Genomic DNA, 14,868 nt, shown 5'->3' on the forward strand with positions numbered 1-14,868 from the left:
CCCAGATAACATACCTGTTGTTGCAGATCTGGGCCTTTTTCTTGGAGACCTTGTACCCACAAGTCTCCCGGTATCAGAGTAATGTGTCAGTTCCCAGGCACATCAAACTGCTGCCAGGTGTCCCACCAAAAGATCATTTATGTACTGAAGCAACACGCAGCCCAGGTCCTTGGCAGGAAAGCTCTGGAGGTCTCTGGCTAGTGCTTCCCTAAAAATGGTTGGGGAATTTTTAAATCCCTGGGGAAGCTGAATCCAGGTTCGCTGAGTGGTTTTACCTGACCCCAGATCTTCCCTTTGAAATGCAAACAGTTTCTGCCTCTCAGGGGCTAGCCAGATACTCAAGATAGCATCTTTTAGGTTCAAGTAAGTGAATCAGCTAGCTCTAGCTGGCAGCAGTTCTAGCAACATATAGGGATTGGGCATCATTGGGTGTAAAGTTACTGTTGCCTGGTTGACCAGATGCAAACCCCACATTGGTTGACAATCCTTGGTGCCTGGCTTGGGTACTGGCCGGAGAGGTTTCTTCCAAGGAGACTGACAAGGAACTATGATTCTGAAGGCTTTCAAATGCCTGAGATGGACCTGGATAACTTCAGGACCTGGATTCTCTCGGGACTGGGTACTGTCTTTGCCTAACTGGCTGTACCCTGGCTTCACTTCTGTAACCAGCGGGGCCTGGTTTACATCCAGCCCCATGGGAGTGTCTTCTGCCCAAACCCATGGCCATTGTTTAGCCAGGGAAGGTCTTATTTCCTGGCCTGGTTCAGTCAGGAAAAGTCTCCACTTCTCGTAGGACCTTGGGAGCCATTATGACTCCTGTCTGAGCCAGTTTCAACTATAAGAAACACTGGTTTGTGAAAGTGATGTTGGCTCTTAACTTACTTAACAGGTCCCTCCCCAGTAGAGGCAGTGGGCAGTCTGGCATGTACAAGAATGCCCCCCTAAAGAGAAGGTTAGTGGTAAGGAGAAGGCCTGTTTTTCTGAAACTCCAGTTGATTTAATTATGTCTATTGTTCTACTGGACAAAGAGTCTATTGGCTGAGTTACTGCCAAGTGCTCAGCCCCAGTATTGACAAGGAAATTAAAGTCTCTGCCCCCTACTGTCATCCTGACCATGGGCTCCTTGGGAGTGGACAAGCCTAGTCCTCTTCAGTCCAGCAACCCTTTTGCCAGGTTGAATAAGGCTCCATTTTTCTTTTTCAAGGCCCCTTGCTCTGAGCCTCCCTGATTTTTCTTCAATTGAGGCCACTTATTTGTCCAGGGTCCTATCTCCATGCAATAGGTCAACTGGTTCTTCTGCAGAGACAAGTGACTAGACTGAGTCTTTTTACTTGGGCTCCCATTCCCATGGATGTGGCCCAAAAGTTGGCATTCCATTTGGCTTGCCACTCATTCTCTCTACAGTTTTCCCTGCAACTCACAGTGTGTCTATTCAGAAAAACTTGGTGTGCTATCTCTAGCAGTTGGGAGGTGTTTATACCTCCAAACACAGCTTGTTTCTGAAGCTCCCAGCAAAGCTGATCTTCCTGGCATGCTGGACTCAGCTTGAGCTATCAGCATTTTTCAATAAGCTGCCAGACAGGGCTGCAGTACTTTTCTCTTTTTTCTTTTTGACTAGGTTTGCCATTTCACTTGCTGTTACACTAGCTTAGTAGCTTATTTGTATACTGTTTGCCCTATCTTAGCTGCTGAGCCTGGCAACTCTCACACACAGTTGCACAGCCTTCTCTCCCTTGTCTTTAGGGTTAGCAGTTTGACTCTTTCTATTCCTGATTTTCCTTTTCACCCTTTTCTTTGCCACTAGCACCACTGCAGGGGCCTGTAATCTTATGCCACTCTTTAGAAACTAAAGACCTGTCTAGATTTATTTCTGCTGGCCACCCTACCTCTAAAGCAGGTCAATCTATTTCACACAGGGTGTGTAACTTCCCTGGAGTCATAGGACTCCATAGGCACCACCGTACCCTTTCTTGAAATTCTTTAGCATGGTCCCTAGCAGGGTGGGTTTCCCTTATTTGCCACCCATCTCCCTCCCTCCGGCCAAGTTAAAACAAAGTCAAGACCAAAGTGCCAAGGCTATCCCACCAAGAAAACAAAATCAAGACCAAGGTGCCAAGATTGGGGCACCGTGGGTGATCAGGCCACACTTCCTCTCAGTTGAAGTGGCCTAGTTCCCAGAATCAATCCTACCATTTTCCAGTCATCCAGACTTCACCAAGTGTCGGTTCCTTCGCAGTGTTCCGCCACTGTGTTGATCCACCATGGGAGCCTGCTGGATCTCACTCTGATGAGGCAGTCCACTGAGAAAGCGGAAGTGTCTTCTCAGAGGCTCCCTAAGGATCCTCGTCATCCAAGCTAGTGAGAGTCCCCCCCTGGGGGTGTTCTGCAAGGGAAGCCAAGGCTGCCTAAGGGGTTGCCCCAGTCGTCTGCCAGACCAAATTTCACTTCCCAGTCGGGGAACCAGAAATGTTGCAGGAGGAGCCATGGACAAAATCCCTCAGACACTGGAGTGAGGAAGCAAGATACTTTATTCAACCAGAGAGCATGGACAGACTTGCATCCTAAAAACCGAACTCCTCAAAGAGCTGTTCCTTTCTCTTTTTAAGGGCTTTAAACTCTAAAGGGGGAGCAGAGGTGAAACTGTGTCATTACCCATTGGCTGAGCAGCTGACCTCACAGTCTTTGGCTTTCATTGATTTGCTAATTTATATTTGGTGCATGTGGGAAGGGAAGAACAGGAAGGGTTACAGGAGCTAAACAAAGGCAGTAAATCACTTGGTGGCAGATGTAACTCTAAGGAGGGCGGTCTGGATTGTGCAAACATGGAGTACATGACTGGGGGCAGTTTCTTGGTTCAGAGGAAGAACATTCCTCTGCTACATTCTCAAAGTTTATAGATAACATAGACACCAGTTACAGAAGGGGAGTTATTACCCAGCCCTCAGGCCTTGCTGTGGTAAAGCCACTGGTATCAGCTAGTTGCCTGACTGCTGACTTCAGCTTCTTGCTTTTTTACTTTTTCTACCAGCAATCAACAGGCAGCAAATAAATGGCTTCCTCCTGCAAAGTTACACCTACATTTGCTTTTCAAAATAAACTAAAATTATTTCAAGGCAAAAAAAGCAAAACATACTTTTAATGTAATTGTAACTCTCCAAAAAAACTCCTCATTTTAAACCTACATACAAATTAATTATAAACTATTTTAACTTTGTTATTTTCTAAAACCAACATTCTAATTTAGAGAATGTCTGAATGTACTAAAGCCTTAATGCTTCCTACTGTGATTCCTCTGATGTTCATTTGGAATTAATTTTTGATAAATTTTTTTCATATTTACTGCATCTGTAAAATACCTTCTAGTATTAAGTCTATGGGCTTTTCTAAGGTATGTTTTGGAAGTAACATTTTTTTCATATTTTTTAAATTTGTAGGATTTCTATCCAACACACCTTCTCTGATGCTGAAAAAAGTTCCAGCAACTCTTAGAGAGTTTTTTTCCCAGATAAATTCTTCTGTAATAAATAAGATATGTGATCTGAGTAACGTCACTGTACCCACTGCAGTTCTTAAGCAGAAATGTCACATTTTCTTCCTTTCTTTTTTTGAGTCAGTTTTTTTCACTTCTTTTAATTACTAGAGCAAAGGGTATAAACATTGTCTTGAGTAAAATAGTTGTGACCATCATCACTTTCATATTATGCATGACCGTAGAATTTTGTTCGGTAAAGTAAACATAAATTTTTTTTAACAAGCCTCTATAAAAGATACAGATAAAAAAGGCAACATTTTCTGGTCATCTGTTTTGTCCACACATAAAGCCGGCTTCTTTAACAATCAAATTATACAAATCTTTAATTATTTGGATCAGGGAACTGAGACTAGCCTACAACATAGCACATAGTGTTAATGACAGAGCTGAGACCAGAAAGTAGCCCAGCTCCTGAAGACTTCAGAGTTTAAAGAAATTCCCTTTTAACAAGTATCTAGAAAGAATACTTGTAATTCAAGATTGGTTTCTGTCTCTCCTGACACAGAGTGCTGAAGGGAATTATGATATGCATTGAATGACAGGTTTGGTGTGCTGAGACCAAAGAGAAATAATTGTTACAGTAACAGAAAGATGATAGTACCACAGACTGACAACAGGTGTAGCAAGTGACTATAGGTTTCCAAAAAAACAAGCAAACAAACAAACATAAACCTGGGGAAACCTCTTTAATTGTAAACTAAACACACACTATCAGAAGACAAATTCTGAAAACAGGTTTTAAAAACTCTCAGAGTCTAGCCTGGTTAACTGGTGTTAGATTACCCATGAAAAAAGTCATTTTATAAAAATTGTAAACTGTGATTGTTTTAGTGGCCAAATCTCAACCAAAGATTATGAAATACACGAAGTATCAGAGTCGTATAAGCCTATCAGTACAACAAAATAAATATTTAGAATTCACTGTATCCATAGAGTTTTATCTTGTAAATAATTTAAATAGCCAACTCAATAATTTTCAATGAGTAAAATGAGAAAACAACTGAATTAAATTAGATAAATAAGAAAAGAAATAGAAGTTCTAGAGTGGAATAATAATGCCTGAGAACTTTTTAAACAAGGAAAAAGACGAAATATCCAAAAGCTCAATGAACTTCTACTAGGATAAACACAAAAAGGCCCATAATGAGATACATTATAAATAAAATTTTGACAGTCACAAACAAAAAGAGAATCTTGAAGGCAGCAAGATAAAAGTGATTTGTCATTTATAGGTACTTCTATCACATTATCAGTGGAGTTATCAATAGAAACCTTGCAAGCCAGAAGAAAATGGAGTGATATAGTCAATGTACTGAGAGAACAAGAACTTCCAAGCAAGAGTGTTATAACCATCAAAACTGTTCTTCAAATTGAAAAACAATCTTTCCAAGATAACCAATGTCAAAGAAGTAAATCTCTACTAGACCTCCACTACAAGAAATGCTGAACAGAGTTCCCTCCATTGAAAATAAAATGATCTAGACAGTAACAAAATCACATGAAAATACAGAACTCTCTGGGAAAAACATTCCCGGGCACAAAACTAAAATTCTGTACTATTACAATAATGGCACAGACCTTTAATTATGCAATAAAGCTAAAAAATTATAAACCTCTGGTAATGGATATATAATGTAACACAATTGATAACACCAATAACAAAATTGAGGGCAGATATAATGAGAAAGAACTGTTGTATACCTCTAAAGTTAAGTTGTTGCCAGATTAAAATATACCATTTTAACTGTAACAGGTTTTAGGTAATACCTATAGTAAACATAAAAAAATGCTTACAGAGATACACCAAACAAAATAAGAAAGGAATAAAAGCACATCCCTACAAAAAAAGAGATACAAAGGAAGACAGAAGGAAAGAACACAGGTGATAAAATAGCTACAAGAGTAAAATAAAACATTTAAGAAAATGTGTTCTGTGCAGGAAATGCATGAGGGGAGAAGAGACATACATAATACTTCAAAGGTAAACAAACTTTATCTCACGTAAGTGGCAATGCAGATATAATAAGTAAATGAAAAAATTAACAAATTGCAATGGGAAAGGGAGAGAGGAAAAGAGATATACATATTTACACTCACCAGACTATGGAGGATTCACCTCCGGACTGGGAAGCAAGAGCCTGGGCTCCAGACTTGGCTGCTTGTTGATGCAGAGATGAGGCGAGGTCTCACAAAACTTTGGCAGTCTGGGACTCTAGCTCTTTTTGTACTGAGTTATTTGGCATGAGGCCCTGTCATAAGGGCCCTTCAAGAATGGACTCAAGGAACACGAAAAGATCAGCTTGTTTTTTGTGATTGTCTATTGTTTTTCAATAACTAACCTATAGGAATAGGTTGAAATAGAGATTTCTCCAAAACAGTGCTGCAGGAACTCCTCAAGGGGCTCATACAACCTGTTCCGGGACTTGGTGACCATTGTTTGCTTCCATGTTCAGTTGAGTCCAAATTTCATATTTAACTTTTCCTCCAAATTTGGCCTCAATTTGATACTCAGTTGTAGGAAAATGCCTTTACAGACTCATGAGGAAGGCAGAATTGATATAGATTATAGATACAGGGTAAGCACGGGAGAATTAAAAGCACAAATATATCTAATGCCGTTCGATTTTGCAACACAATAGTACACAGAGAAGCAAATTCATCTGCTAGCAACATATGTTAAGTGCTACTATCATTAAGAGCTTTTTCTACATGTAAGCTTAATATTTTAGTTAGTTGCTGAAGCAGGATTGTACCAGTGGCAGGGAAGAATACTGTGATAAGGTACCACCACCATGGAGTCCAGTGCATTTGCAACCATCAGTGTTTGTAAGCATCTAGATTACTGGGGAGTGGAATATTATCCTGGATGGTGAATAAAATTAATGACCACCCCCACGTGCATCTCCTCGTCCAATGACGAGGCAAGTATCACCACTCATAGGATATGCATACCCAGAGGGCACACCAGGGAACAGGAAGAGTTCTACTGTCATCGTATTGCTGTAATATGTCATTTAAGTGACAAAGTACTGTGTTTCATTTGGGCTTGGGCAAAAAGAGACCTATTAGGTTTGGTTAAAAGAAGTCAAGTTTCAGTCTTATTACAAATGTTATTATCCCACCCCCATTGGTGTCACCATATCCTTTCAGAAATGTTAGCAAGGACAATTCTCCAAGGAGTCCCTTTCTAGTGGCCTCTGGCAACTTGAGGCACTGACAACAGTTGGCTTCTGTTGCAGAGGTAGCTACCCAGTTGATGAACTCATTCTCAGCCTCAGACATGGTGACCCAGGTACTGATTACAAGCAGACAGGGTTATTCTCTGTAATAACAAAAATGGAGGGGAATATGACATTATTTATTATCTTCAGGAAATTGTGCTATGCCTTCATTTTCCGCTCCCATAGCTACAAGGTCACCAGCCTTAGGGGAGGGATCTGATGGACACTGTACCCGTATTTTAGCTTCAGGATTTACGTTATCCACTCTGTTGGACCCGAATTCTTCAGTTCTATATGTAATTTCTGTTTTGGTAGAAATTTCCTTGGGGGTTAATTGTTGACAAGGTACCATGAAAAATTGAGCAACCCACATCTGCATTTTTATTGCAAAAGAATCTTGAGTGCATTGTATAAAATAACGTTTAGCTCTCACCAGTAATCACTCTCAATTGTACCACCATACATTATAATGCCTCTCATTGCAAGGCTTGAACATGTTTTAATTCATACATCGGCATTCAAGTTTGCAGTTCGGTGAAAATTTGGCCTGTTGATTTGCCTGCTGATTAAATAGCCTTCAAGAGAAAGCAGAGACATAGAAACCAGTGATAAAATGGTAGATGTAGGCCAGGATTTAGATATCTTCCCAGTATTGTTTACCCCAAAACTCTTTATTCCCCATTAACCATTTGTTTCACTGCCATTGGGGTATCCAGGTAGTAAGACCATTTACTACTGACCAAGAGTTGGTGTACAAGTGACTAATCCATCTGGTCTCCTCCTAAATAGCTTGGAGGATGGCTACCAATTTGGCCAGCTGGTTGCTTCCATCACTTCCTTCATCAAAACTGGTGAGTTTCAGGGAACTCATGACCCAAGTCATAATCATAAAGACATCATGTTGAAGCAGAGATGCTCCATTTCCAGCAAAGTCCAATAGAAAGTTAACAGTTGATTTTCAAAAGGCATATAATTTTTGTCAGCCTCTGGCAGTTTCCAGGTCCCAAACTCCAAAGATACCCTCTTCCCATCTTGTTTCTTCCTAAGGCTCCAATTAGCATGTTGATCTAGGGCAGTTGCTTGGATTACACTGGCCCATCCCGTATGGGCCATAGATCCAGGGCCAGCTGCACTGCTTGTTTAGCATGTTCAAAACCCATGCTTTCTTTCCCTCCCCAGTGAAAGTCATAATGTTTTCTAGTGACTGCATGAAGAAGTTGTAAAATGTTATCCAAATGGGAAATACAATTTCTCTAGAATTCAAACAAGCCAATAAATTTCTGAACCTCCTTTTTGGTGGTAGGGGTTGCAAATTCTAGTATTTTAGCCTTAGCCTTTGGTAAAATGGACTATTTCCCTGCATTCCATATGATGCCAAGGAATTTTACAGTTTGTGTGTGTCCTTGAGTTTTACTAGGGTTAATTTCTCATCCTTGAGATAGGAGCTGGATTATTACCTGCTCCAATCCTTGGCTGACTAGGTATTTAGTTTTATGCTGACTGGGCCACTCAGGCAGCTGCTTTTATGGGCTGATAGCTTTAAGCCTGATCAGTCAACGTATAGACCTAGCACTGGGCCAGGGTCGGTCTGGAAGTCAGATTAGCATTTTCCTTTCCCAGCTCACATTTCTCTTGTAGCAACCAGTCCCTATCTTGACACGTTAACTTATAAGCAGTAAACAAGCACCATTAGTGCTGGGAAATTCCCTTGGCATCCCCTTTACCAACTGGGATTCCCTGCATCACCTCATGCACAGCCAGTGATTCAAACTGCAGTAATCTAGTGTCGTGGACCGTCCGCACGGGTAGGCACGTCTGCCCGGGGGTCTCTCGACCTGCAAGAGGGTCCCAATACCTGGAAGAGGGAGTGCGCCTGAGAAAATAATAAAGACAGAGAGAAAGCGAGGCGTCTGGAGGGCTGATAGGCTGTGCCTAAACAGCAAATTTTATTTTTCAAATGCCAGGAATAAATACACTTTCTTGACTTTGATCTACGTCATAGTAAGAGGAATGTAAATGTATGCCTCACATGGCCTATACAATAGAGAAGTCAGATATGCGATCAATGGTTGTAAAAAGTAACAAAATTTTCTATAATCACAAAGCTTGTTTATATCTAAACATCATCCAGGAGACTTGTTTATATCAAAACATTATCCACGAGACTTGTTTATATCAAAACATTGTCCAGGAGACTTGTTTATATCAAAACATTGTCCAGGAGACTTGTTTATATCAAAACATTATTCAGGAATCTCTAAGTCAGGAATCCAAGCCATCCCTTATGGTGGCATTTTTCTTTGCAGATATCAACAGTTAAACCATTATCTATGGTACAAGGCAGTTAGGTAAGTAAAGGTTAAAACTTAAAGTCATAGAAAGGTCATAGCAGGAACCGGTTGCTGGTAGGGGGTTACTTGGTCTAGCAGCAACGCATAATTTTAGGCCCAAACGATATTGTGGCTGATATTAGAAACTGATCATTCATCTTTCAGTTCCTATATTCCAGATAGCTCGACTGCCTCCAGTAGGAAACTGTGTTTGGGATCAAACTCACCGTATAGTGAGACTCACGCCTTTTAGGGGTCTCACACGGGAGTGTTCCCCACAATCTAGATTCCAAATTTTCACAAAGTCCAGTTCCCTTAGACCACTCAATGGCCAAGGAGAAGAACTGGGGGTGTTCCCATCCCAGGATATGGGAAGTCCCCGAGTCCCCAGTCTGGTCCTTGCTGCCAAAAAATTGTATGATTTTGCTTTCAGATTCTGTTCATGATGCCAAAAGTGTTCTGTGCAGAAAACATGTGAAGGGAGAAAAAGACACCTACGCGATACCTTTAAGGGTAAACAAACTTCATTAGAAAAATAAACAAAATAAGGGAATGATATAATAAGCAAATTGCAATGGGAAAGGAAGAAGGGAAAAAATTTCCCTTCACCGGACTATGGAGGATTCATCACCAGACTGGAATGCAACAGCCTGGGCTCCAGAGTCAACCACTCATCCATGCACAAATGAGGAGAGGTCTCATGAAACTTGGAAGCAGTCTGGGACTCTAGCTCTTTTAGTAATGAGTCGTTTGTCATGAAGTCCCATTATGAGGGCCTTTCATGACTGGGCTCAAGGAACACAAAAAGGTCAACTTGCTTTTTGTGATTGTCTATTGCTTTTCAATAGCTAACATAGAGGTATAGTTTGAAATAGAGATTTCTCTGAAACAGCGCTGGATGAACGCCTCACGGGGCTCACACAACCTGTTCCCAGACTTGTTGACCATTGTTTTTGTCCATGTTCAATGGAGTTCAAATTTAATATTTAACTTTTCCTCCATGAAGTGTCAAAAGTAATTTCTTTAAATTCAGGAAATTATGTAACTACTCACAAAGTAAACCTTTCAACCAAAAGTCATAAGTTGCATGTGGAGATTAAAAAGGAAAAGAAAATTCAACTACATTCTGTCTACAGGAAACTCACTTTATTTATTTATTTGTTTATTTATTTATTTACTTATTTTAGAGACAGGGTATTTCTTTGTTTCCCAGGCTGGTCTCCAACTCCTGGGCTCAAGTGTTCCTCCCACCTCAATCTTCCAAAATGCTAGGATTATACATATGAGCAATTACACTATATAATAACAGAAACAGAATAAATGTAGGGAGATGCATAAAAAATGTTATGCAAACAGTAACCAAATGAGGACAGAGTATTCCAAAATTGTATTATGCAAGATACATTTTATATAGAAAACTGTCTTAGTCTATAAATGTACTATAAATCAAAATTATCAAAGAAAACAAAGGGCAAAATAAGACAAGTTTATTATTATTCACAGGAAACCTATGACAATTTTGCATATATATATATATATAATTGTGTGTGTATACATATAATTATTTATACACACACATATATATGCACCTCACATAAGGATTTTTGAATATTTCAATAATATCCTGACAGAATATAAGCAAAAAACAGCAATATACTGAGTAGAATACTTTAATACACCACTTCAGTAATTAATAATGAAGTGAGATAGGATATTAAAAATAAAACAGAGAACATAAGAATACTATAAAGCGATTAGATGTAACAGATACACAGAGAACACTCCACACAACAACAAAACTCACAATCTTCTCAATAGCTCATAAAACATTCTCCTAAAACTAACTATTATGCCAAAAAATAATTTTTAACAGAACTTTTAAAAAATGGAATGTTCTTGAGTTTTTAAGTTTTAAAAATGACCTTTCATCAAAGCCAGCTGTACCTGATATAGACTTATTAACTTAAGGATTTCAAATTAGAGGGCACTGTAACTACGAGCTCTCATAAGACATATGTAGTAGGCAGCAAAGGACTAACCATTAGGCAGGTAAGGTGAACATTGGGGTGTTTTATTTTGCAGACTTTAAATATTTAACATGTAACTCATGTAACTTCAGCATGCACTAGTGACTCTGTTAGTCAGCACCCAAAGGCTGGACGAGTCTGAGGAATCTCTTTTAGCCCCAAAGTATGAATGCTAGAGTCTCAAGGAAATTTTGATTCCCAGCAAGAGTTCACAAACCATCAGACCAAAATCAGTAAGGTACACCCTGACTCTAATGCTCCACAAAAGTCAAAGGAAATTTCCAAATTAAATGCCATCCTCTGCCCAGCCCTAGACTCCAGACTCTGTAACGTTTTTATCTAGTATAATAGACTCTGTAGTAGACTGATTTTGACCTCCACAAAGAGTAGGAATTGTCAAACTTGAGGAGATAGACTCCTCTCCCTGGATATTGGTGGCTGCCAGCATACATTTCCTCATGACAGTCCCATCGGTACACAGGCACAATCTCATCCAGTAGAGGCTTGCTGGCATTCTTTTTGGCTTTCTCTTCACAACTGATGTTTTCTTCTTCCTCCTTGTCGTCATTGCTAGATTCACTGACGTGCACGCTGACAGCAGTGTTTGGAGAGTCCGTCCATTCAAAATATACCCCAAACCCAATGTCATAATTGTCTGTAGCAAATTCCCAAAAGAGATATGATCCTTCTTCATGGGTGGGTACTCGGACAGTGACCACTTCTCCTCGTCCCACTGTAATCACGGAATCTGCATCCTGCTGAATCTTCTCTTTAAAGTCTTTGATCTGAGACCTCACAGATTATAATAGAAAAAGAAATGGCCTCAGTTTGATCTTGTCCAGAATGACCCAGATTGTTTTTGCTTTGGGTATAGCTGTTTTGTTCAGAGTTACATTACAGAGAATTATTTTCTGAGATAATCTTAAACTAGAATGTTCAAAACTAATTGATAATTGAAGTATCAGGATACATAGAATACCTCAGAGATTTTTCTTCAGGAGCTTCCACAAACTTTGAATCCTTGTATCTTTATTTGTTATTCATACTACTAGCAGCGAAATACAGATTTTTCATTTTGTTTTGATTTGGCTTCATAGAGTATCTCAAATTGAAACTTTTCTGCACAAAGAATACAATTAGGGATTTTGTAAATTCAAATTGGCACCTATTGAATTAAAATACATAAGATCATTTAAATATAATTCAGCATATGGGAAGTAACATTGCACTAATATGGAAATCACTGCCAGAGAAAGTCTGTTTTCTTTTAATTTGTTACTACTTGGTCACAAACCCTACTTATTCCAGTTTGGAATTACTTATTAAGGAGAATTGGAAATATGTATGCCCATGCTTAAATTTTATAGCTTTAATTTATATTATTTCTTTAGTGACAGGAAGAGGTACACCTTTGTTTTCCTTACTGAAAACAAACATGGATAATCGCCTCAGATTTGTATAAGTGATTGGCTAGTCTAGAGATTCTTGTTTTCACAGGGATAGTGGTATAGATAGAAAATGGCAAAGATGGCAATATATACTTAGTATTATTACATGTTGCTGAAATACTTAGATTTTTAAAATTTTAAATCATAAATCACTTCCTTTTGTTTTGTTTTGTTGTTTTTCTTTTGTTCATAAATCACTTCTTATAGGAGGATTTCCATTGACTAGCTGCAGTATATTCAGTTCACTGCATACAGGCTATTTGAGTTTTTTGTGTTCTTTCTTTCTTTCTGTCTTTTTTTTTTTTTTTCTTTTTTGAGACGGAGTTTCGCTCTTGTTACCCAGGCTGGAGTGCAACGGCGCGATCTCGGCTCACCGCAACCTCCGCCTCCTGGGTTCAGGCAATTCTCCTGCCTCAGCCTCCGGAGTAGCTGGGATTACAGGCACGCGCCACCATGCCCAACTAATTTTTTGCACCTTTAGTAGAGACGGGGTTTCACCATGTTGACCAGGATGGTCTCGATCTCTTGACCTCGTGATCCATCCGCCTCGGCCTCCCAAAGTGCTGGGATTACAGGCTTGAGCCACCACGCCCGGCTCTTTCTGTCTTTTAATACCTGGTTTTGTACATATCTGACTCTGTTCTCTTTTGGTTGTTCAGAAACTGGATTATTTTTTCTTAAGCAGTGCTTAATTTGTGTTTTTAAATTTTGATTCAGAAGTAGCCCCAGCTCATAGGTGTCCATGCTGTTACATCTAGAACATTTGTCAGGCTGTCAGCTCTCATGTACATATGGTATAGAAAACATGGAGTTAGGCACTTCCTGGATTTTTTTTAATAAGAAAAATACTGTATTTAAAATGTAAAATAAACTTTTAAAAAGCAAAAAAAAAAAAATGTTACAGACTATAATTTCTGACCAAAAAGTTTAAAACTAAAAGTCACTAAGAGAAAGAAATTCACAAATACGTCCAAATTAAACAATTCACTCTTGAACATGCTTTTGTTGAAGAACTAGAAAAATCAATATTTTGAACATGTCTATATTGCCCAATGTGACCTGCAGATTTAATACAATCCATATGAAATTCTTAATTTTATATTTGGCAGAAACAGAAAATGTTAATCCCAAAAGTATATGGAATTTCAGGGGACCACAAAGAACTTTACAATTTTAGAAAAGAGAGAAAATGTTGCAATTCCTGATTTCAAAACATATTACAAATCTACAGTAATCAAAGTAGTTTATTATGGGCATAAAGACAGACAACTAGACCAATAAAACAGAATGCAAAAAAGTTGTAAACTGTCACCTATTTATTATACCTTTTTGACAAAAATCAATAGGTTAAAGCAATCCATACTTCCCTCAACAATGAATGAATGAATACAATTTGAAATGTAAAAGTAATAGAATATTGCTCATCTTTTGAAAAGCAGAAAACCTATTATCTATAACAAAAATAAAATCTTGGTGACATGATGGTAAATAAAATAAGCCAGTTACAAGACAGAAACTGTGTGCATCCACATATATAAAATATCTAAAGTAGTAACATCTTAGAAACAAAGAATAAGATGACATTTGTACAGCACTGAACAAAGGATAACATGGCTACCCATGTTTCAGGTGTATTGAGTTTTAGTTTTGTAAGATAAAAAGTTCTAGAGATAAATCACATAGTGTCAGTGTGCTTAACAAGACTAAACTATATAATTATTGTCATCATAAATTACTGTAAAATTATAAATAATTGTTAATTTTGTGTCTTTCTTACAACAATGTAAAAAAAAAAAAAACAACAATATCAAAGTGAGATAGACTTATAATACATTTCAGTAATGACCTTCAGGTCTTCAGCTAAACCTGAGTCCTGTCCCCTTGCTTTCCTCTCCAGACAGCATGAGCTTTACCACTCACTCCACACCTTCTCCACCAAATACCAGTCCCTGGGCTCTGTCTAGTCACCCAGCTTCTATGCAGGTGCTAGGGACTGGGGCTCCTAGATCTCTGTGTCTTGTTCCACTAACTTCTGGAACAGCTTGGGGCCTGGGGTCCTGGCTGTGGGGGTTCCAGGCCTCTGGTGGGTAAGGAGGACATCCAAGATGAGAAGGAGACAATGCAAGGCCTGAACAACTCCCTGGCCTCCTACGTGGACAGAGTGAGGGGCCAGGAGACTGAGACTCGGAAGCTGGAGAGCAAAATCTGGGAGCATCTGGAGAAGAAGGGTCACCAGATCAGAGACTGAAGGCATTAATTCAAGACCATTGAGGACCTGAGGGCTTAGATCTTTGCAAATTCTGTGGACAG

General features: G+C 39.1%; 1 pseudogene; it reads left to right on the top strand.

Moving 5' to 3' along the window:
• The first annotated feature begins 6,445 nt into the window (after positions 1 to 6,445).
• On the top strand, positions 6,446 to 12,602 carry LOC101048521 (uncharacterized; annotated as a pseudogene).
• The last annotated feature ends 2,266 nt before the right edge of the window (positions 12,603 to 14,868 follow it).

Source organism: Saimiri boliviensis, chromosome 3 (assembly GCF_048565385.1).
Source record: "Saimiri boliviensis isolate mSaiBol1 chromosome 3, mSaiBol1.pri, whole genome shotgun sequence".
In the NCBI taxonomy this organism is placed as follows: Eukaryota; Metazoa; Chordata; class Mammalia; order Primates; family Cebidae; genus Saimiri; species Saimiri boliviensis.